The sequence below is a fragment of the Struthio camelus genome, chromosome 3 (genome assembly GCF_040807025.1).
Source record: "Struthio camelus isolate bStrCam1 chromosome 3, bStrCam1.hap1, whole genome shotgun sequence".
NCBI lineage: Eukaryota > Metazoa > Chordata > Aves > Struthioniformes > Struthionidae > Struthio > Struthio camelus.
In genome coordinates, this window is record NC_090944.1 from 134,357,629 (window position 1) to 134,382,049 (window position 24,421).

The 24,421-nt window shown below is 45.3% G+C and overlaps 1 long non-coding RNA gene across 1 annotated transcript; it reads left to right on the plus strand.

Moving 5' to 3' along the window:
- The first annotated feature begins 2,033 nt into the window (after positions 1-2,033).
- Positions 2,034-15,251, plus strand: LOC138066892 (uncharacterized). The gene is made up of 6 exons (XR_011140543.1): positions 2,034-2,500; positions 3,876-4,141; positions 7,386-7,588; positions 8,057-8,266; positions 8,398-8,517; positions 14,079-15,251. It is a non-coding gene; the product is annotated as an uncharacterized lncRNA (long non-coding RNA).
- Positions 15,252-24,421: the final 9,170 nt, after the last annotated feature.

The window sequence follows — 24,421 nt, forward strand, 5'->3', positions numbered from 1 at the left end:
GTGGCAGACTAGTCATCTAATTAATAATAAAGAAATAGTTTGGGTCTAATCCTTAAGAAAGAGATGTTTAATATGTGTGTTGTCGTTTTGCTCCACGCATTTTGTTTCCTTCCTTCTCCTCATAGAAGAGGTCACTGTCCATCTGCTGACCTCTCTGCTCTCAGCTCCAGCAGAACTGCTTTAATATATGACTGCAGCTGACTGTGTAATATATAAATAAGATACACATAATCACTGCTTCCCCTTGCCCTCAGCTACTCCCTTATGTAACTCCCATCTGTCCCCAGCATGCCTGCTGTGCACATCTGTTTCCAGCCAGTCACTTCTCTGCACACATTCTGCCAATTCACCTGAAAGCTGCAGATTGCAGATCAAGTGGTTAAGTGAAACAGCTGTGCATCCAACTAATAAAGGCTATATGAGTATGAAGTGGGATCCAGCAGAGAGCCCGCAAAAGAGGAACACTTTTGGGGGACAGTGAAGAAAATTAAACTGCATCTCCCTTCAGATTAACAGGAGCTCTTAGCTCTTTGGAAATCTCCTGTGATCTCTGGTACAGATTCCTCCTGGGTGTGCCCCAGGCTGATGCTATCTCACAACTTTTCGGGTATTATATTATTTTAACAATCAGGATTAGTACCTGTGACCTTATCTCTGCTCCTGCTTAGTAAGAGTTATAAATAAAGTTTAAAATAGGCCAACCCTGCAAATGGATTAGATGGAACCATCATTGACTAACTTTCCCAGGGGAGATTTGTGAAGCTCATCACACCTAAATTAAATTATATCTTGAGCACCTTTCCTTTGAGCTTTGTCATTTTCTTCCGAGAGGCTATATAAATTGCTTTTTTGCTTTATTTGATGTGGCAAGAAGCCAGGACTGAAATCTGTCAGTCTCCAAATCTTCAGCAGTGGTGATAGGTCAAAGCAATCTAACATGAAGGTTATAATTACATGTGGGTTAGAACGGTTGAAGAAAATAATATGTTTGCCTGAATCAACACCTAAGTACATCCTAACACAGAAACTCGGTGTTCTCAAGACTGTCTTTGATTCACTGAGGCACAAGAAGTCCTGCAAACTTTGTTGATTATCTTAATCCTTGATATCTCTTGAGTGACGTGGAAGGTAAATTAAGCTTATGGTGTAAAGCGCTCTAAAGAGCATTTAAAATTTGATACTAATGTTGTTAATAAAATAGTTGAGATAAGCCACAGTGATACTGGCTGAGAGTGAACTGTGTAGTCAAACCATGCAAGGGAAGAATTTGGATTCATTTAGGGAAAAAACGCACATCAACAACATAATTTGGCTTGCACTAGCCCAGATATGCAGAAAAGGTGCTGGCTGGTGGTTTCTGTTATGGCCAGAGCTCCTACACCCCAAGCCGGCGCGTCAGACCAATCGCTCCCACGCTGCAGGTCATTAGCCAGGGCCTGCCTGGTGGTGGGGAGCATTGGGTTGAGCCTCCTCAGAGGGAGCACGGGCCCTGCCATGGCCCATCGGCGGCCCGCTGAGATGTAAGATGCGCTTTGGCAAAGCACAGCTGTGTGAGCGTGGCTCGTTTCTACAGGGCTAACAGTGGTTACCCTGGGAGCAAGCTTATAGGCTTTTACTCTTCTCTGGGAGGAAGGGTGTTTGTTAAGAGGCAGACAGTGAGCAGCTCAAGGATTGAAGAGGAAAAGCATTACCAAGAAAGACACAAAACCCTAACGAAGGGGCAGGGGGCGAAGCAGTGAGTTGGAAGATGGCAACTTGGAAACATCAAGGGTCAATACCTTTGAGGGAGCACTGGACACTGAGCCTTCCCCCTTGACTGGCAATTGCCCTGACATCAAAGACTCATCATGCATCTTACTGGGAGTGTTGAGTGTATTAGTGCTTAGCTTGGTAGCCCCTACCCACCTAAATCTGTGACATGAGTATCCCAGCATAGCCTACGGAAAACACTTAACATGCAATTAAAGGTCACTCGCTGGGGTGGGTGAACAGTTATTCTAATTGTAGTAGTATAAGCTGGAGAGTATTTGCCTCTGGAAATCAAACAATTGTCTTTTTAATGCAAAAAGACTTTGATGAATTGGTTAGGATATAAAAAGAAACTGAAATTTCTTTCGAAATATATATATATATTTATACATATGTGCTCACATATATATCTGTATATATGACTCCAGGATGAATTTGACACGCAAAGGAGATTGGGGTCTTAACTTCTGAGCTGAAAGAGTTTAGAGTAATGTAAGTGCAAATCATTTCTGATATCTGAGTATTTTTACTAATAATACTTAGCAGTTGTAGCATGGCTTATGTCTTTTAATGCACTAAAAATACTACTACTCTCCATAGCAGCTGTGAAGTATGTAGGCATTATTGCCCTATTGTTTTTTAATAATAATGGACTTCTCTTGGCTTTTTTATAGTTCTCTTTGTTGGCAAGAAATGAACAAGATTTATTAAACAATGACCAGATTCCAGGGCCATTAAAAACACTGAAAAGGTGAGTACTGACTGGCTGAGCTTTGGATCAGACCGCAACATTTTCTTGGAGACAATCTCTGCGGTAATTCAGTGCCATTTATGTTATATTCCTTTCTAGTCGATGGTTCTTTTTGGCTTTGATTCAGTAAAGTAGCCATTCGGGTCCAGAGCTCAGGGGAAATCTGGCTGCTGCGGATGCGCGAACGCAGGGCACTGGGCCGGGCTGCCCGAGCCTCCGGCCCCGGCAGCCACACATGCCGTCACGTGCAGCGTAAGGACTGGAGATCGGCTACAGCCGCTCTTCCCCCTCTTTATCCCAGCTCCTGGCCGAGGCTTTGCTTCCCACAGTGGGAGAGGGTTGCTGAAGCCGGGAAGCTGCACCAGCGGCGTGCTTCTACCCTTCGCACTCGTCCCGCTTGCAGCCCCGGTCCCATAGCTGTATGTGCTATATATCCTGGCTGCTTTGCAATACCTTACAAGCATTAGCAGAGCATCAGTCTATGCAAGTCGTCTCTTAGGATGGTAGCAGCATGGATGCCCTATTCATTTGAAGGCGATGGCATTAAAAGACTGGCTGCCTGCCGCTGAGCTTCATAATTTGCGTGAGGTTGATGGGCAACTCTGGCCAGTTTTGAAGCATCGCTTTAAATTTTGAGGCTTGCATTCCTTTCAGGTTGCTCCTGAACCTCCCTTGGCAATTTTTTTCCAAGGCTGGCTGCTGACTGGAAGGAGTGGGAGGAGATTTTCTTCTGGTCTCTCTTAATTTTTAATTAATTGATGAAGTTGTTTTTTTCCCCTGGCTTGGGTTCTTTCTGACTTTAGCGCCTCTGTCTCATTAATTGCAGCCAGTTAGCACAGCGGAGATGCCGCCAAGTGTCAGCTGGTATGTGCTTTCTGGCTCCTTTGTAGGCATAATAAGAGAGCGTTCACTGAATATCACGTCGTTTGGACAGACTCCTCCTTGTTATTTCCTCTGCCGGCGCAGGAACAGTTCCCGGCCCTATGCACTTCGCCTTCCGCAGGGGGGAAAGGTGGGGGGCGGGAGGCGCGCTCTTGGTGCTGAAGAAAAATGTGGCTTCAGGTACGGGGCTGGGAGGGCGCCCTTGTAGCCTGATGGCAGCGCGTTCCCGTGGCCGTCCGGCGCCCGCTCCCCGCGGCCCTGCCCCGGCGGCAGCCGGGATGTTTCGGGGCGCTCGCTGCTCGGCACTGGCCGCCGTGACGGGAGCTGGGCACGGCCCTGGGGTGTCGAGGGGCAGAAGGAGCTCGCCCTCGCCGGAGGAACGAGAAACCCTGGCTGCAACCTGACGGCCGCTTCTCCTTTTGCGTTCGTCGAATTAGTCGGTGGCTGTTGGCTGTTTTTTTTATCCCCCCCCCCCCCTTTTTCCTTTTCCTAGTTCGGAAGCGGCGCCGTCTGTAAGGGCCGAAGTTAGGGTTCAGCCCCGCTGAGCCCCGCTCGCCCGCTACCTTCTCTCCGTGAGCAAAGGGAGCAGATGGAAAACTCTGCGAAGGGCACAGAGCTCTGTGCGCCCTGCTGTCCGTGAGGAGGCGCTTGGGTGTTCTCGCCTGCGGCTCGCATCGCACTGACCTGGATTGGGCCGGGGCCTTCAGGAAGAGAAGACGCCACATTGCTAGGCCCCCTGCACGCCGGTAGTTTGTCTTGGTGCGTTCTCGGCGTTACTGATGGGAGAGGGAGATGAATGCTTAATTAATGGAATTAAACATCTTTTAAAAAAGGTTAAGGTGTCTTTGAACTCCTACAAAAAAACCATCTTCTCCTTTGCCTCCCCCAACCGGGAAGGCTCACCAGGAAACCCAAGGTTGGGTTCGTGTTCAAACCCTGCTTTTGCGCGCCGACTCTGCGGCCGGCTTCACTCCCTGAGTTGCCCGTTGTCCTACACCACTTAGTCAGCCGGAGCGGTGCAGATAATCTTACAGCACCCAAGCGCTTTTCGGCGGGGTGGGGGGATGCAGGAGCGCTCGGTCTTCGCTGAGCAGGCGCAGCAACGCGGCGGGGCTGACGCCGCTGCCGGGAGCGCCTGCAGTCTGCAATACTGCGGGGAATAACCCCAGAACTGGTTTCAAGCGCAGCGCCGAGACGCCTGACCTTTTCCAGGGCTGCAAGATCGGGCTGCGGGGTGGCGAGCTCCCGGCGTGCAGCTCTCTGCCTGCCTAGCGGCCCGTGCGGCGCCTCCGGCCTGTGAGCCAGACCCTGGCGGGGGGGCACGCCGGCGCGTCTGCCCCTCGCGCACCTCGAAGAGCACGCGGCTGTTAGCCATTTCCACTTGCAGCGAAGCAGCGCCTCTGCTCTCTCTTTAAGAGACCTCTTCGGGGCGCGCTAGGGGCTCGGGGGGGGGTATCTCATTCCCTCCTGGCGGGACGTCCTGTGAGCCCAGCAGCGAGGAGCCGCGCGCGCTTCTGCCCCTCGACTCCCTTCTCCTCCTGCGAGCCCTCTCTCGGGCCAGCAGCCGTTGCCTGCGCTGGACACGGCCAGCCGGGAGAGACTTTGCAGGAGAAAGCTCAGACACTCATAAATGTGCGGGAGTTTTATTTGGAACCGTGTTTTTTTGCTCGCCCACTGAAAAAAAAAAAACAAAAAACCAATTAAACCCAATCAGTGCAGCTCCCCCGAAACGGAACAAAGCAGCGCTGCTGGGCTGCAGAGCGCGAGCAGTAACGGGCACCTCGTTTGTTGTGTGCAGCCCTGAGAAAAGCCTTTTAGCCTGATTCTGTGCTCATTAACACCTTTACAAAATGAGAGTTATAGCCACAAACTTAGCTAGACGGGGGACGCCGGAATTAATCCCTTTTGTGCCTAACGTTTAAGTTAACGCAGCATCCTGGGCAATACTTGGTCGCACCAAGAGAGCTGCAAGCAGGCTTGTCTCCTGCAAGCAGCAGAGCTGCGCTCATTTACAGCGACCGGTCCTCCTCTCAGACACCGGTCGGGAAGGCAGCATCCTTTGGGACAGGCGATTATCTCAGGATCGTTGCAGCCGTATGTGGTTTTTTTTTTTTTTTTTGCCATTAGTAAATAACACTGTTTAGTAAGTAAAGCGGTTTCTGATTCACATCCGTCAGCATGAGAGCACAGAAGAGAGCGAAAGTCCTATTTTCTTCTTTAACGGAAGTTGCTAACAAGGTGTCCCTGTTGCGTGAGGACTGCTCTCGCCCTGCAAGTCTCTCGGGGCTGAGAGAGCGATACTTTAATCTCGTCTTCCCTGCCCCCTCGACGGTTGGGCGGTGACTGCCTTTCCCATGGAATAATTATGCGGAACAATTTAAATGAGCCGCAAAATGAAAGGGCCGAGGAGCAAATACAATACGCAGGCTTCTGTGTTGATAGGGTTGCCTTAATACTAGTAAATTGCTGGTTCTGGTTTTAAAGCAGGGCCTATTCAAGGCAGAATACTTGACCCCTTTATCCCTACCCACAGGCTTAAGTAGTCTGAAATTAAAGGTGTTTGAATTATATCCAGCTGGTCCTTTTTAGCAAGCTCTGTGAACCTGCCGTGAATTCGTTTCAGTGCCTCATGCTGACCCCTGCAGAAGACTAATCCTGAGTCACTTGCCTGCTAAGCAAAGCCAAATCAATGGGGCAGAGTTATCAGACGGCCAAAGCCATAGCGGTGCCCTTCCTCTCCCTCCCTGCTTGGCGTGATCTGTGGGCAATACAATGATGATTAATTAAAACACCCTAACCCTTTCAATTAAAGATTCCAAAGCACTTGCTAAGCATTAATTAAGTGCAGTAATACTATATGAGAAAGATAACATATTTTCATCCCCAATTTCCAGACAAGAAAAACTCAATGAAAAACCTGATTTAAAAGCCAGTGATAAAATCCTAGTTCCTTTCAAATCAATGGCAAAATGCCCACTGCTTTCGGTAGGACAAGGTTTTTCTTCAAGGGCCTCCTGTCCCCAGTAACACTGACAAAGAAACTTACAGTTCAAAATGTGAAATAGAAGGAATTTTTTTGTATTGTCCTCAGACTTGCTTCAATGTTTTGAATAATTTTCCAATAACTTGTGACAAGGCACATGCAATTACTGTGCCAGTTTAATTTAGAGTAGGTATTTACCAATCAGATTATATCTGACATAGTTCTTGAAGGGATGGAAGTTATCTTAAAAAAAATCATTATGTGCATCAGTAATATTCCAAAAATCAATGTTGTTTAGCAAGCCACACTGACCTTCGTAGATATTGAGATTTTTTTAATTACATCTCAGAAACAAGATTCAAACCTTTCATTATACCTTTAGAATTTCCTTAAAATAAATAAATAAACAGCACCAAAGAATCTCTTATTGATTCAAAAATATCTTGAGTCTCACAATAATGGTCTTTAAATTCAAACAAATAAAAATGAAAAAAACTTCTTCTATTATTTTCTGCAGCAGGGGGAAGTTAAGCTTTGACATATATTTTGCAAATGCTTTATTAATGTTACCTTTACTAGCTTTTTTTTGTTTCTGCTTTCAATGCGCCAACAGTAAAATCTACCTTTAAGTTTCTGAGGCCTCTGCAGAGATGGTTAAATGTGACTATTCTGGCACCTGGAACTATTCAGCGAGTAACGCTGCTGTGTTAGCGCTGGCGCTGACATCTGTTGCTCATGAATCACTGCTCGTAGTTAGAATGCATAACTGAGGATTTGTTTAAATAAAAAAAGCTATTAGCATTGGGATAAGCAAACATAAAAAGGTTTCATTACCACTAGGAAGAAGGATAGTTCACGTTCTGAAACTTGCTTTAAGCTCCTGCAAAAGCCTGTGCTGGGTTCCCCGAGTCCCCGAGACATAAGCAAGTTCACGAGCCTTTGGAGGAGGCAGGCCAGGGAAAATAATAAATGTATCCATGGAAATTTGGTCAGCTTGTGGGTTTCCTTTTTGTTTTTCAGGACCAAACTGGCCGGCTCAGATGACTATCTCAGTGTAACAGGGCAGCCGAGCAAAGTCCATCCCCAGCCTCCCTCCACCTCTCTTCCAGCCCCGTTGACAGGACCTCTCTGCTCATGCGCTGGGTGCTGTGTTCGGTGGCACTGCGAAAAGAAAAGAGACGCTCCGGCAGAAGGACTATGTCATGCGTACGTCATGGATGAAGGCAAGTGGGTAGACACCGAGGGCAAGTGGTTAAGGTCACAGTAGGAAGATGATGGTGATGGTTACTAAGCAGTAAAGCCAAAGAGAATTTTTTTTTCCCCACTGAATACTGCATCTATGGAAAAAACCAGAGGAGTTTTTATGGAAGAAACAGAGGGAGACATTGAAAATATTCACAAATTCAGTGTGCACTTGGCAAGCAGTTGGGGATGAAGAAAAGTGGGAATTTTTCACTAAAAAATTTACTTTTTGTTTCAAAATGGCTTTTTTCCATTTAAATATTGACTTTAAATGAGGGCTTTGATATTGGCTTTAAAACAGTGTGAGCAGGTTAAATACAAATAATTTTATGGCAGCAAAAAATTATTTATCTGGTGAGGGTCTTCTTTTCTTCTCACTTTCTCTCCCCTTCTTCTCTGCAGTTTCCTCAGTTTGTCCCGAACTGATTTTGATCCCTCCATGCTTTTAGGTTAGCAGAAGACCAACCGAGCAGTGCCTGGAAATGATGTGCCATAGGTAAGGAGGGCAGGATGGGCAGAGACTGCAGTAGGTGAGAGCACAGAAAAGCAGGGAAGGCAGGGAAGCCCATCACTGAAGAAAGCGAGTGAAAAGGGTTTGCTTTTTTTCCCTTTTCATCAACACGAATGTTGACCAGCAAGTGGAGGAAGAGCAATACGAGGTAGGAGGAATGGAGCTGCTGCTCCAGGGGTGCAGGTTAATTAGAGAATTAAAGGGCAGTGAGGTGTCGTAAGAGTGGAGCTTCATCAATACATAAGTTTTAATGCTTCTCTCTTTCTCCTACAATGCCAGACGTTTCCCAGGGTTGCAGTCGCTTGACTGGGAAGTTTGTGTGCCGGTGGAGATCTAGGGTATGGCGAAGAGCAGGGACAGACAAAATGGGGTCCCAGCACTCCTCCTCGCATGCGTACGGTAAATACACCTCTAGACAGAAATCCCAAGCTGTTGATTCAGTTTTATTTAATTGCTTTTGTGACTGGAGGATTTCATGTCAGCCTACTCCCTGATGTGCCAGCCAGCCTACGACAGGGCCTGGTAGATCCTTTCCTGGCTGAAAAATGGCCGTATGTGTCCAGCCATCGTGACAGGACCCAAGGCTTTGGATAGAGAGAGATGTATCTCGCCCTGCAGCCAGGCCTTTGCCACACTGGGCTGGGTTAGGGTTTGCTGTTTTTCTCCCAAGCCTAATCAAGCTCTAAGCTGGAGTGGAGATGTCACATCTCCTTAAATCTTCGGCCCGCAGCCGCTGGCTGGGCTGTCACCTCACCACTCATAACCGGGAGCTTGACTCTTCGCTGACACCCCTGGTACTTGTGCGGGGCTCTCGCCATGCCCGTCTGCTAACATGGCACAGTGCCTGCTCGCTCAGCAGAGTGCCAATTTAATTAGGGGCCTAAACGCCATCCCAGCACAGGCTTAGACTGGCAGGCAGAATATGCTACAAGTAATATCCCTTTTGTAATCAGACATGGCCTTCATGACCCAGCACCTTTCCACCTAGTTGCACCCACTCACAAGTAGAGAAAACGTGATCCCGGTGCACCACTCATGCCTGCTGGAAGAAGCTTCCTGCAAACACCAGGAGTCTTTGTGACACTACCTATGACGTCAGAACGTGAGGCACCCAACATGATATCTTAATTAAACTTGTAAGGTCGATTTCTGCCAAATTTAGGATATGCCATTAGCCTCATTTGTACCCACAAGTACCTGTTTTGCATTATGTAAGTAAGTTGGTGATTTACACATATACAGGGCCAGTTACTTGCCTAAATTTAAAAGCCAAAGTTGTATATGCCCTTACAGTACATACCCTGTCTCGAAGAAATTGTCCTAGCCTGTATTTTGACAGCTTGTTCGTTATTAATATAAATATCATCTTTTGTATCTGATCAAAACATTTTACTTCAAGACTAATGTTTTCATTTTGACTGTAAAAGTACAGGATTTTTTCCTGTATTTCAGGAGAGAGAATGTTATGGAAAGCATGTCTGCTTCTTCCAGAAAGCTTATGAATTTTATCAAAAAAAAAAAAAAGACAAAAGAATAGCCACATGCAATGTTTGAAATAAGTCGTTCTGGGACACAGGTGCTGGTTTTCATATCTTCACACTCACTTACTCCTCCGTGAAACAAGATTACTATCTGGACTAAAATTGTTCATGGTGGAATACTTAGGGATAGCTCTGGGGACACAGCAGAAGGAGAAATCATGTCATAGTCACAGAATCACAAAACCGCTGAGGTTGAAAGAACCTCTGGAGATCATCTAGTCCAACCTCCCCGGTCAAAGCAGGGTCAATCAGAGGTTGCCCAGGGCTGTGTCCGGTTGGATTTTGAATATATCCAAAGTTGGAGATGCCAAACCTCTCTAGGCAACCTGTGCCAGTGTTTGATCACCCTCACAGTAAAATCTCTTTTATATGCTTAAGCAGAATTTCCTGTATTTCCTTTTGTGCCCATTGCCTCTCATCCTGTCACTGGACAGCACTGAGAAGAGTCCGGCTCTGTCTTCTTTACACTCTCCCGTAAGGTATTTATACACGTTGATCAGCTCCCCGCTCAGTCTTCTCTTCTCCAGGCTGAACAGTCCCAGCTCTTGCAGCCTCTCCTCCTCTGAGAGATGCTTCAGTCCCTTCATCATCTTAGTAGCCCTTCGCCAAACTCACTCCAGGAGCTCCATGTCTTTCTCATACTGGGGATCCCAGCACTGGACACAGTACTCCAGGTGAGGCCGCATGAGGGCTGAGTAGACGGGGAGGATCACCTCCCCTGGTGTGCTGGCGATGCTCTTCCTAATGCAGCCTAGAATACCAATGGCTGCCTTTGCCATGAGGGCACATTACTGGCTCATGGTCGGCTTGTTGTCCACGAGGACTCCCAGGTCCTTCTCTGCAGAGTTGCTCTCCAGATGGTCAGCACCCAGCCTGTACTCATGCATGGGGTTATTCCTTGCAAGGTATAAGACCAGGACTTTGCACTTGCCTTTGTTGAACTTCAGGAGGTTCCTCTCTGCCCACCTCTCTAGCCTGTCAAGATCCCTCTGAATGGCAGCAAAGCCCTCGTGGATCAGAGAGATCAGATCCTCCTCCCAGTTTTGTATCATCAGCAAACTTGCTGAGGGTGCACTCTGCCCCTTAATCCCAGTAATTAATGAAGATACGAAACATTATTGGCTCCAGTATTGGCCCCTGGGGCACACCACTAGTGACTGGACTCCAGCTGGACTTTTTGCTGCTGATCACAGCCCTATAAGCCCTACAGTTCAGCCAGTTTTCAGTCCACCTCACTAGCCACTTGTCTAGCCTGTACTTCAAGTTTAGTCTCCTGCTAGGCTAGCTAGAGATGCCACCTGCTGAGGAAAAAGGCAGCATAAGACACAGGAACAGAAGCTCCTGAGAGACTTCACAACTGCATTTCCAAACAGAAATGGTAGCTTTCTAACAAAAGACTCAACAAACAAACAGACACCAGAATCTACTTTTTCAGTGGGGGAAGGCACCACATGTCCATAGATGTCTTTATTATTCGTATTAACACTTCTGGCTTGAATTATTCTTATATATATCGTAATATTAATATTATAGAGAGAGATAAACCTGTTATACAGCTGGATGTTTTGATCCTTATAAATGCCTGTGATTATTCTTTGACTCTCTAGCATGTCCAGCCTCAGTCCATCTGGCTTCTCAGCAACGTCAAAGCTACTCCAGCTTTGGTCTGGTTTTCTGTGAGCATTTTTCCTTTCTTTCAGTTGAAACAGTGTCATAAAAAATGTATTGTGCATGCCAGGGTATTGTCCTCTGCTGCTGTTACAGATGGTGAAGACACCCTCCTGATTCTAGGTGGTGGGGGGAACACTCTTCCTTCCTTTTAGATAAAATATCTTCCTCCTCTGAGACAAAAAGAGGGAAGCGGGAAACATTTCACTTTCTACTACAATCAGGCAAATGCAGGCAGCAGATTAAAGAACCTGAAGACTGATTTTCAGGATCTATTGTCCGGGCATGCTGGTGCACATCTTTTAGTATAATGCCAGAGGAAGGCATTATCACAAAATGTGCACAGCATTCCTGTTTCAAACATACATTTGAAGTCAGTTGACCGGGTGAGCACACAGCTGAATTCAATGAGACTCTTACTGTTCATAACTGTTTTCTAGAGCTGTGTAAGTTCATTTCTTCACCTTTTAAGCTTTACCTACCACTTTTGTGTCTAGATGTACTGGAAAACAACTTTAAAACACTTTTTCACACACTACTAAGGTGAATGGCTTGGTTGTAAGAGTTAGCTTGGAGCAGGAAACCAGGGTTTTACTCACGAGCTCTAATAGCCCGCAGCCTGCTGTGCCATGGAGTGGAGGGCAAGCAGCCGGGCAACACAGCGCCGCCTCTGCTAGGTATCCCAGCCCCCATAGGATAGCAGAAGAGTAACACCAGCGTAACACAGTGGCAGATAAGACACCTAAGAACCAAGAATGTAAGTCCTTATGAGAAACAACTTATCTTGGGAGAATGAGGCTTTGAGATCCTTAACCAGAAAACACTGTAGACATTAATTTTTATGTTATGAACTTAACTTGGACCCTCAGGGCCGTGCCACCCTGAGGACCTCCCCAGAAGAAAGTGAGGACATGTCGTGTTTTCTTCTTTGTGCCAGTCACAAAAGCACATCGCTCAGATAGATAAGGCTCTGGTACTGCACAGAAGCTTTTCCTTTTGGATACCTTGAATGATGTTCAGTTTCATATCTCCTTTGCACTTCAGCTGTGCATTTACTGCTTAAAGAACTGGTTCATATTTTAGGGGGAGAAATTACCTCCCCGCCCCGCTGCCCTCAATCCTTTCCACACTATTTTGAAATCTTTCAAGGTCTGTTAAGCATTAAAATACTGAACTTTAGCTGGTTTCAGATAGATTAAAAACAATTTATCTACTTGTATAGGAATCTTTGCACTCCTGAGATTTTTGTATGGCATGGCTGGATGTGAATTTGTATTTCTTAGTGAATATATTTCCTTTTTTTTTTCCTAGCTACATTCACTTTTTTCCACATCTGAAATATTTTTGAAGTTACTTTGCTCTTCTTGAATCACTTCTGGTTTGACACACCAGGAGACTGAGATTTCCTCTCTCTGAAATGAGCAGGAAGAACATATGCAGCCACAGTATAAACCTTTCTGTCCTGTAAGATAATATGTTTCATGCCTCAGTGAGAGGCAGCATCCCTGGCTGGTGGGATTTTTCAATTCCTCCGAGCTGGCTTAACCCTATCCCATCAGAGCCAATGGCTGGTCTAACTCTGCTCTTATAGAAGGGGAAAAAAGTGGAGTTACAAGAGCAGAGTGCTCTGCATCCAAGCTAGCTAATGCCTCATGATTTAGATGCCTTATGGATTAGATACCTCATGCACTGAACACTGGTTGACTCATGTGGCAGAGTTTGCCTTGCAGGAGTTAACCATGGGGCTGTAGGATTCAGCCCTAGTTGTTAAGACCAAGACCACCACAAATCTGGCTCATCTTGCTCATCTTGAGTGAAGGGTAACTTTCCCAGGACTACTTACGAGAGCAAAGCTGGCACTACCTGTCCATTACGTGCACGTTTAAAGAGAATGGAGAAGACCTGTGTACATTATGCATGAATAATACATTAGTGTGATCACTTTCAGCTTTAGAAAAGATGAAATAAAAGCTACTGGAGGGTGAAAAGTTGCTTTTTAATCCTAGAAATGCTTTCAATTGTTTTCCAAGTGCCATATTCACTTTCATATCTGCTCTCTCCTTTGGCTTCAAAGAATCCAAACTGTCGACAAGAGGGGGAAAAAAATGTTCCTTAGCTGAGATCACAGACTGTAAAATTCAGCCCACAGTGAGGTGCTGAAGCTAAGTTTCACACCTCTGAGACCCAGGGTTCGAACTGGAAAGCGTGACACAGCCATCGCTCTGTGGGCACAGCGAGCTTTGTTATGAAGCAGAAATGCTTTCAGGTAAATTGATGTTTCTTCCTCCTGCTGGGCTTGGGGACCAGGATCAATTAGACCTGCATGGTGGCTTGCAGCTCTGTAAGCAGCTTGGTAACTGGGGGCAGGGAAACATACGGGAAATACCAAAATACCTGCCATAGGACCCCACAGTCACCAGGCCCAAGCAAAGGCTTTTGCTAAAGACCTTCTCATGAAGCAACAGCAGGAAAATGAGAGGCGTCGGCTTCCACCTTTAACTCCCAGCCCATGAGCGGTTCAGCAGCTGCCATATCACAAGGGCCATGTGCTGAAGGCCCTGTTGGACTACGGCTGCTCCAGCCTGGCTGCGTGACATGGCAGAGCCCTGGTTAGGTTAAAGGCCACTTTTTGGCAAATGTGTTTTCTAGTAATCATTTCCACGGAGGCTCTCACTCTGTCTCAAAGTGCTGGCCCAAACCAGGTGTGCCAAGAGGGCTCAACTGGACGCTTCTTTTTGCTTTTCCAAGCAGGTAAGCTGGGGGCGGACAAGCACCGTTCAGCAGTTCCTGCACAGTGAGGCCAGTGCTCTTTGCTTCTCACCTGCAATGACGCCACCGGCCAAGCCGCCGTGCTCAGCTGCCGCTTTGCTTTCCTGCGCCCATATTGCCTGGCTGCCACCGTAGCCCAGGGTGAAAGCTCTGGCCAAATAATAATCTGTGGCTGCCTCTGCCAAGCAAACTCTGTTCTGCAACTCTGAACAGACGCCAGCACCTCCAGGACACCTGCCTCGTTCTTCTTTCAGTGCTTTGATTCCTTGTGCTTGCGCTGCCTATTGGGCTGCTCAAGTTATACCAAAACACTGCCAGTGCCGACAGTCTGGACTTGCATGTAATTCAGAAACAGGTTTGTACGTCCATCTGCTGACCCATTTTTTTTCTCCATCCTCATAATTAGCTAGACGGGCCTAGTTTCACTGCATGTTTAACACAAAATGTTTTTCAGTCAAGTCTATTATTTTCCAGAAAGAGAGCATGTGTGTGAGCTGACATGTAGATGTAAAGGTGTGCAGCAGGGAAAGTTAATGTCTCTGCACAGATGGCGAGAAACACCCTACCATTCAGCCATGCAGAAGATATACTTGATTACGGTTGAAAGCAGTTTCTTTTTATGATTACTGGTGTCCCTGCTGTAAAAGCGCACAGAGACACAGACTGGAAAGACTCTCCTGAGAAAGGTGGTGTGTTAATCCCTTGTGTGTCTCGTGCACGTGTGCACACACACACACACGCACACACACACGCACAGATGTGCAAAGAGAGGAGGTTGGCCTGGCGAGATCAGAGGTGACTCAGCAGCTATTGTCATCTAATAGAAGATTTGGCTCTTAGAAGTCGCCGTGGAGGTGGGGAATTGTCATAATAATAAAACCCATCCTAGATCCACGATGTCAAAGTACTCGGCAGTGATTTGTGACTCAGACGGTAAGCTCTCTGCAGCTGGGATGATACTTTGTTTTGTATTAAGGAAAGTATCACATAATAGAGTCCTGCTCCTCAGGACTTAGAAATATGGAGACAATACAAATGCAACTAATAATGAGTAATTAGCAATCCCTGTGAGAAAAGCTGTTGCTGTTTTACAGTCCCATAATGAGGAAAGGAAGTGTTAAATGAGTTATTCCAAGCATGAGTGTGAAAAATTTTAAGGAGAGAAACCTAAAATCTTGGCCAAGGGTTCACTTTGCAAGCAGAAATCAGACCTGGTGCACAAAGAGTGGCATGGTTTGCCGCCCTCTCTGCCAGCTGTCCGTTACCTGCCATGGGCCTGTCTCACACTCCTGAGCAGCCTCTGCTGAGCGCACAGCACCCATGCTCATCTTTGACCGAAGGATGTTGAATCAGCTGCAGGTCTAATATATCATGCTTTTCTCCTCATTTAGCATTTTACCTGTGGTTTCTGGACATATTGCAATGGCCTCATCAGGTCCATCTGATGGTTTTCTCACCTGCCCTGCAGTGTAGGCCAGCCCCGAATTGCATCCCAACTCATCATGTGCAGAAATCAGCAGGTGAAGCATGGGGCAACTTGTTTTCCTTGGCCTGGTGTCAGAAAAAAATGCATGCAGATACTGGCTGCATTTCAGTGCCCGCTCACGAGCACGCTGCAATATTCCTCCCCCAGCAGGCGCAAGCGACCAGCTGAGCAGCTTCTGCCCTGGAGTGGCAGGTAGCGAAGCCTCGGGACGGACGGAGCAGGGCTCGGGGGTGTTGGCACTGGCGCCCAGCTCTGCTCCCCCAAAGAGGACAGCAGGGGAAGAGCCAAAGCTTCCTCGGGCGCTGGCCAGGGCTGCGGGATGAATTTGCCGACAGGAAAGCCTGAAAGCATTTCTCAGCTTCATTAAATGAACCCATTCAGCTTTCTCTGTGTATGGGCCTGGAAATCTGCCAACGAGAGATGCCAAATGCTTGGCAAATCACCATTAATCCGCGGCAGAAATAGATGTAGTGATAAGTTCAGATATGTCCCCCTCACGGAACTCATTACTCAGTTGTTTTACTCTCATGACAGCTAGTTTCTTTGCATTTACGAATTTTTCTACATGTAAATGCAGAGTTTTATAATAAGCTGTTGCAAAGAAGCTGGGTGGTACCTAATCAAGTCCTTACAGAAAGCTTATCTGTTAGCATCCCCCATATTTCAAATGTACAAACGGGGTTTGCACTAGGGAAGAGTTTCTGGCTATCTTGCAAAAGGCCCAGTCCTCAGTAATATAGATTTTTAGCAGCTACTATTTTATGAAGGATTTGGAAGGTAAATGTGTGGGAAGCTCATGACTAATAAAACAAGTATGGAGTATGCACATTCCTAGCATAATAACAAAATGTAAAAATCCAACCAAAAGTCTGGCTTCCTGTGTTTGAGCACTGTCAATAGGAGACACCTAAAGCAGCATACAGATGAGGGGAAGTAGACTTCTCTGGAGCAATCTCCCAGCCTCCTACTACATGTAGCTCAGGAAGCTTCATGGCATTTTGTAAAAAGCTGTATTTTTTGTAATTAAAATTATATGTAATTTGTATTTGAAACTGTAAACACTAAAACTAGTATTTTGTTAAAAAATGTTTTCTGGGCTTTTTTTTTTTTTTCTTCCATGAATTTGCCAAATAAAAGAGGAAAGTTCTGTGGACATACTCACAATATTCTTAATGAGATAGTAAAGTCTCATAAGATAATATTCTTAATGAGACTGTACCTATGTAAGCTAACAACCAGTTTTTTTCCCCAAGATTTAGTCCTGCCAATATTCGAGCTTGCACAGTAGCTTTTGATCACATAGGCAATTTAATAATTTTGTTTTTTCAAGCAGACCATAAAGTTTATTAAATGTGGAAGGAATGCACCCTTTCTCAGCGCTAGGACATGCCTTTGTCTGTAAACATTCAGCACCGTTCTCCAGTAGGCATCTATGCATTTCCATCCTTGTCAAACATCTGCCTCCTCAACACTTCTCTCTTTGACACAGTACGTCACAAACAGCTCTGCCTCCAGCCTAGTTTGTCCTACCTCTCTCTCTTGCTTCTCTTCAGTCACTGTAGCAACCTGTTCTGATCCTCCTTTTGCTCCCACGTATGTAACTCCATCCCACCAACACAACTCCACCGATTGCTAGAGATACTGGTGATGCTCCTTGCTGTATATCACCGTACAATAAGACCATGGACTTAAAGTGTATTGAACACTTCTTCTAAAGACTAATATGTTTACTGGCCTAGTGGTTTACCCATGCCTATCAAATCAGCTGTGGTGTTTGATTGTTTCTTTCTGGCTTTAGCATCCTCCTTCCTTTCTTGCTACTGTCCCAAGGGCCGCAGCCACTGGCCCTATGACGGCAGGTCAAGGAAGGCATCTGCAAGTGCCAGCCTTTGTGGTCAATTTTATTAGTCGAGGGCCGACTGCAGAGAAAGCTGAGTCTCTCTTGCTTGGTTTGACGTACCTCCCGCTCCTGAAGAACTTGGCTGTCGTGGGACAGCTTTGCTGTGAAGGAGAGAGGCTGGACTGGTGCATGAGAAGAGGGGAACCATGCAGAAGGAGGGGAGCCATGCACATGAGAGCAGGAGGGCACACGAATGTCTCTTCCCCTGCGTGGTACCCTGGTTACTACCGCAGACGGAACTGGGTCGCGCAAAGCACTTTCCTGCCTTCAAAAATACGAAAACGCTTGATAAAATCATGCTCCTTTCACCGGAGAGCTATTCTGCACTAACTCCTCAAATCCATCACATGGAAACATCTCAGCTCAACCGCTCCTTTGGTGTGTCTCTGAGGCCTCTCTGCCCATTGCCCATAAAACCTCTCCCTGAATGGCCTATCCAGCGCTGAAGCACAATTTGGCACGGTGTTTCGATAGACACAGGCCTTCCCAGATTTCTGGCTCAGACGAGGGAGTGAAGACGCACGGACATCGAATCGGTGACTCAAACTCAGGGCCTCAGTTCAGGAAACGCAACTGTTCCCAATGAGCCACCATGGCACCCCCTCCCCAGAAAGCCCATTTGTTTTAATATAGAACCAAAATGGTTCAGAAAAGTTAACATTTTTCTGAGAAAGCATACTGCTTTCTGGAGAAATTAGATCTTGCATAGAGACATGAGGAGCCACATAAAAATTGCCAACAGCTCTAGCATTTTTAAGAAGCTCACAGTATTTTTTTTCCCTCTCAAAAAGGAGTCCTTGCTGATGTTAGAGGGGAGACCATAATTTGATTATCTTCTAGTATTTTTCCTATCTTTCATTTCACACCTTTAAAGACTTAGGGGAATGTGGGTGAAGATGTTTGTTTGTTTGCTGTTATGTTTTGTTCTAGTGATTTAATTTAAGCAATAGTGCAACTCAAAATTAGTGTGAAAATGTCAGTGGTAGAGACGGTCCTGAAGGAAAAAAAAAAAAATCCTGTTCATGTTGCTAACTTTACTAGGGAATTTCCTTTTGTGTTCTGAGCCAATCTTCTTTATATTATGGCTCTGCTGCTAAACATTTAAGATCCTAGACCGAAAAGAACCAATTAAAAATCTTGGCAATTGCTGTGTGCCATTAAACTTCATTTTTGCTATAACATAGTTTGCTAATTTGCTATGATGTGTTTGATTTAGTAGTTCATTTAGCCACTGCCAGAGGCATTAGAGGAAAAGGTAAATTTTCAGCTTGTTGACTTGTTTAATAATTTGATTTAGTCCTTCCTCTTTGACAAGTTTACACCAATGGCATTAAGAGCTATAACACTGACTCAGTCAATACTTGCGTTTCCCATGCGCTAAGAAACGCTTCAGGCTATAACGGGGTCAGGCTTGTTTGTGACCGAGGCTTTCTGTTCAAACAAATGCTGCAGCAATATAACCACTTCCTCCAATTTTTTAGATGAATTCAGTGCTATCATTGTAAGCCACTGCGCAGAAACAGTTGTACGCGTTATGTTCCTATCAGTTACTTTATTTTCGTTATTAGGCTTTTGTATATACGCACTGCCTTAGAGTGAGTTGAAGAGGTGAGGCTTTAAAAGATAGTGTTCCTCAAGGATTACCTTTGGGAGTATGCACTTACTGTAAACAAGGCTTGGGGAGAAAAGGACCTTTCCTTAGAGAGGTTAAGTTAGGTGAATACAGCTGGAAATTGTCTCTTTACTTGAAAATAAAAACAAATTTGTTTCTAATCTTTTGGAATTTCCTTATGGCGAATATTAGAGTGATTGAATTAGGCAAGGAAAAAAATTCAGCACTCAAATATTTATGAATTTTAAATTTGCAGCTAGAAGTATTCGTGGTAAACATCTTTATTTCCAAAGAAGCGGTCACAAATTATTGCATATGTGCATTTATAACTGCTTTACAAAAGCCTAATGGTTTGTAGCTATTTTAAACCATGGTTAATCAGCAGTTACAAGTAAACTAGCCAAACAATAACCCAGACTAGGGAAAAAAGCAGCAAACCACTCTGGATTGGAGGGTAGTTTCACAAATCAGTGTGGGACGCAGGTGTGTCTTATATAACTATAAAGAAACCACTAGCATCATTTTATTATCTGCCCTGAGTGTTGTTACTGTATTATATTAATATTTAATGTCCTGTTTAGCCTATCATGTAGCTATGTATTCTATTATTTAGCTGTAATTAAACCATGAACAGTAGAAAAATGCAGAACGACAAATGCAGTGGGTTTGGTGTGGGGGAATACTAGGAGCAGGATCCAATTGAGGCCTCTAACTTGTGATTAGAAGAACTTTTTGGAGAAACACCTTGGTGTTTTGAAGCTGTGTAGAGGCAAGCTGTGCGCTTGCCTTACTCTAATGACGAAGGGATGTCCCTTTGATCAGTTGTATTTCTCCCTGTTGGCTACATAGGAAATTAAGGCACTGCTTCTGTACGCCAAAAGAGATTTTTCTCTACTGATGTGGTACTTCTCTACTGACGTGGGTCATCACTGGCCCTTCCACTGGCTGCTACAGCTGGCTAAAAACTATGAAATCAACTTTCAAGAACCAACGAATCATACTGTCTTGAAAGTTCAGCCTCGTTGGCCAGGTGCTCTGGGACGAGCCAGCCCAGGTCTGCGGCAGACACACCAGGGTTTGTCTGCTCTCTCTGCGAGCGATGCTTGCAGTTAGAGAAGATGCAGCACATTTCTTCAAGTAAAGCGTCGGGCATACGTTGGGCACTACAGAATTAGAAAGGCAGTACAGAGAAGCATAATAGCAATTAAAGTAGCGCTTACAATACTTTTGACATGAATATTTTGTTCTGTTTCTGGAGATTTCTCCTGTGACATCTGTTTGATATGGGCACTGAAGTGTCCTGGAATATCAGTCTCCACGGCTAGAAAAATCTACTGAAGAGACAAACCCTCGCTCTGGCTTTGTTACTTCCATTCACATTTTGGCATTCAGCTGCATCTTTAGAATTGCTGCCGTGTTTCAAACATACCCTCATTTACTTACTAATTCAGGTGTTCTCTTCCTGATAAGCCTTCTCTTTTGCCTGTCAACATTTGCAAGGTTTTACAGAGACACCTCTAGGCATATGTGAGAAGGTACTCCTTTCACTAGCAAAGTGGGATCTCGAGAGCCACAGAGTTGCAGGCAGAAACTCACATGACAGCACCCCAAGCACAGCAGACGCCCCAGGAGCATTTACTGAGCACCATATAACAGTTTTACCTTCCCTAGAAAGCATGATTTGCAACAGGCTTGTTATCACAAGCCCAACCTGCCATTGCACGCAACCTGCCACGCAAGGCATTATGATAAAGCATTATTTACGCAATGTTTTCCCAGTTTCTCGATTCAAGCTATGTTGTGGTGTTTCCAAATAGTGCACGTATAATATATTATTAATACCAGTTATTGACTTGGCACATGAGGGCCTCAGGTTTCCCATTGGTAAGATTTAAGGCATTCTGCCATAGCCCACTGCAAAGCTTTGGGATATGGAGTTCTTACCAGAGCTGTTCTCTAGGCTCTCCAAGAGAATTACAAAGTTATTATTGCACTGATGACTCCTGGGCCACATTTTCAATTTTTTGCTTTAGAGCAATAAAGCCTGGAAAAACATTTTCTTTAACACTTCATCGAGTCTCCCTGACATTTTCTTTAGTACAATGTAATTATTACAGCTGCATGTGTTCATTTGATATTCATTCTTTCACATAGCTCTTGTACACCTAGATGTTCATCTGCATGCAGTTACTACGATCTTGAGATGATTGGGCACGTTCCTGGGAACAAAAGCTTTGCGCATCCAATTGTTCCCAGACCTTTTTCAAAAAAGGAAGCCTGAAAGCACTTTTCGATACACTTCAAAGCAGAACGCGGCCTCTATTTCCAACCTGTGAGGGAAGACATGAGGTTCTTTAAATCTTTATGACTAAACTGGGAGCAAGCAAACAATTAGCAAGAAGCTTGAGCATGCATGAACACGGTGCTGAAGCAGGCTGGGCTCAGGCAGCGTGCAATACATTGTCTGACTGTGACAAGTGCTCTAGAGAAATGAAAGACAGACCGATCCTGACAAAGTAACAGACAAAGCAACTGGTTTCCCCCTTTTGAACTCCCACTCAAAGGCCATATATTTTACTGTGTTTCCCAGACGATCAGAAAATGAGAAGTCACAAGTGAAAAAGCGAAAGACACGCTGCTGCAATGAAAGCACTCAAAATGCTCACCTCCACTCTTAGTGCTACTATTGCTTCCAGCAGATTGGCTATACCTGAAATAAGGGCTAAACCACTCAGCACAGTAATATCGCCAGAGCTAAAGCAAACTTTTACAAAGTGCAAGTTCTACGTGCCACCAAATGAAAATCCGAAGCAGCCAAACCACATGAAACAAGAGCTGAAGGTATTCTTCCTCTGCTGAGTCTGCCCCGTAACTGTCCTTGCTTTAATATCAAGTGACAGAAACCAGGAACACAGATTGTCAGTGTAAGACTGGTGCTGGATGGGATGTTTCCAGCAGGCTGCTTTCTGCAGGTGTTCACATAGTCCGCTGGCTTATTTAAAATTGAGAAAAGCTTTGGAAAAAATAAATGGCTCCTCTTCAAAGCACCTGATCTGGCCTCTCGCCAGCAAGCATTTAAAGAGCAGCCTCCATGTTGAGATGGCCTTGCTACAGATGTTGCTATCACTGAGCATCTCACTTATATGAAAACCAGTCTGGAAAACATCCCTGATTTTGCATCTGTTCTTCTAACTCACCCCAGAGATGGTAGGCTGAAGCAGGAGAAAGCGTGGCAGAGAAGCATCTTCAGACACTTTGAAAACTGTGGGCACCTTGCCCCCAAAAGCCTGGCTGTTGCCAATAGCAATTGCAAAAACAGGAGAGCCCACCTCTCATGCAACCCCTTCCTGACACTCTGCAAAACCTCAGAGCTGGAAGCTGGTTCCGATCACCCTGTGGAGGTCGTGGACAGAAGAAGAAGTGGGTATGCACCTCTCCGCACAGCCGTCCACCTCCGTTTGCCCCACCTTCCTGTGCATGCTTGGGCTTCCCTTTGCAATGCTTTGAAAGGTGACAGGTTTCAGGTAGGAGGCAGAGAGAAAGTTCATGGAAAACTTTCAAGGTAGCAAATCCACCAGGCCCAGCTTCCCTGGTGCTCTCTCCAGCAGTGCCAGCCGACTGTCTCCGTGCTTCGCAGCCTTTTATTGCAAGTCTGTGACATTTGCCGTTTCTATAAAAGCCATAACTTCTGCACTTGGATGCCTGTATAATGATGTGAGGACTGACTAGAGCCCTGAGTTGGCTTATGGTGTGGAGATATTGCACTAAAGCCACGTCAGGCAGCTCAACATGGCGAGTTTGAATGCAGCACAGCCCAGGGCTGCGTCCAAGCCAACAGACATTTCTGGCAGTGGACGTAGCATCAGCCAGGATCTATCGGTACCCACCAGGGTAAACAGACACCCGTCCTTCCTTCCAGGTTTCTATCCTTCATGTTTGCAGAGAAAAGCTTGAAAGTGTCACCCAAGTAAAACCTAAAGGTTAGAAATCAAGAGGCAACCCTAGTCCCGGTTACTTTTTTTTCTTCTACTCTTTTATAGCTAGTATTATGATGGTTTAAAAGTCTGAATCTTGCTTTTTTTCGTGTGTTTGGGATTGGCAACACTCTGCTGAACATACTGGAAAAGCAACCCACACAGAACTGGTCGGATTTTTCTTTCACAGAAAATATTCATCATAAAAACACCGGGGAACTTGTTTTCAAATAAATTTTCAGTGGAAATGTTGCATTTTTATCCAAATTCAAGGCACAATTTTTTCTCATCTGTAAAGATTTTTCATAAGCAGAGAGCACTCTCCTGAAAAATTAGATAAACTGATACCATAGTCTATATCATAGTTAGTCTAGCATATTTTGCCCCCCCCCCCAATCAGCTTATCTCCTATAGACCTTGAGGAAATATAGGAACTTCTCTGAGGAATCTAGAAACTTCCTCTCCAGTTATTTTTCAAAATGGTCTATGTGTTATTTGAACTTTTCTCCTAAATCCGCTGCCCTTGGCACCTTTTTTTAAAAAGCTCAGTGCTGGAGAAGAGTCACGAGGAACAGGCTAAAAGACACAGTGATAATGACAAATGTCTCTGACTCCAGAAAAAAAGGGAACAAGGTGAGAATACCCAGGAGAAGAAAGAGCAACATCCGCTGCCTCAAACATTGCTATGAAGAGTTGCTGTCACTTTGTTTCTTGGGACGCCACCACGCACCATCTTTCCTGGTGTTCCCTCGGAGGCAGGGTGGACCATCCCTCTACTCCCATCTACACTGGGCAATGCCATAGCCAACTTCTCTACATTCAGGATTAAGTCTTGTTTGTAATCTCCTTAATGGGATGCTGCCGTTGCTATGACAATTCTTCCTTGGCTGATCAATAAGGGAAGAGTAACAATTAATTCAGGGAAAATGAAAATATGAAATATTTATGGCTGGCTTTTTGTTTTGTTATTACTCCTGGCTTTCTTGTTTCTTATAAGCAGCAAAGATAACGGTCTCTTTGCAAAAGGACAGGCTGGATTTCTGTTTCAGAATTGCCTTATGTAATTAATTCGTAATAGTAAAACCACAAAACTACCCAGTCCCCACCACCCCCAAAACCAAAGAGGATCAGCTGAAGCCAGACTTATATGATGCTTTTCATTATGTAACCATAAACTGCTCTTACCAAAAGGATTTATTGATCCCCCAATAACGAAGGACCAAGACTAAGCTTCCACAAACGCAGCACCCAATCCATATGGACTGATAGAAGTAATTGATTCCTTTCAGTGCGGAGGTGCTAACGCAGGAAAAGATTGGGTTATCTGAGCGGAGCAGCCTGGATGTTTAGATT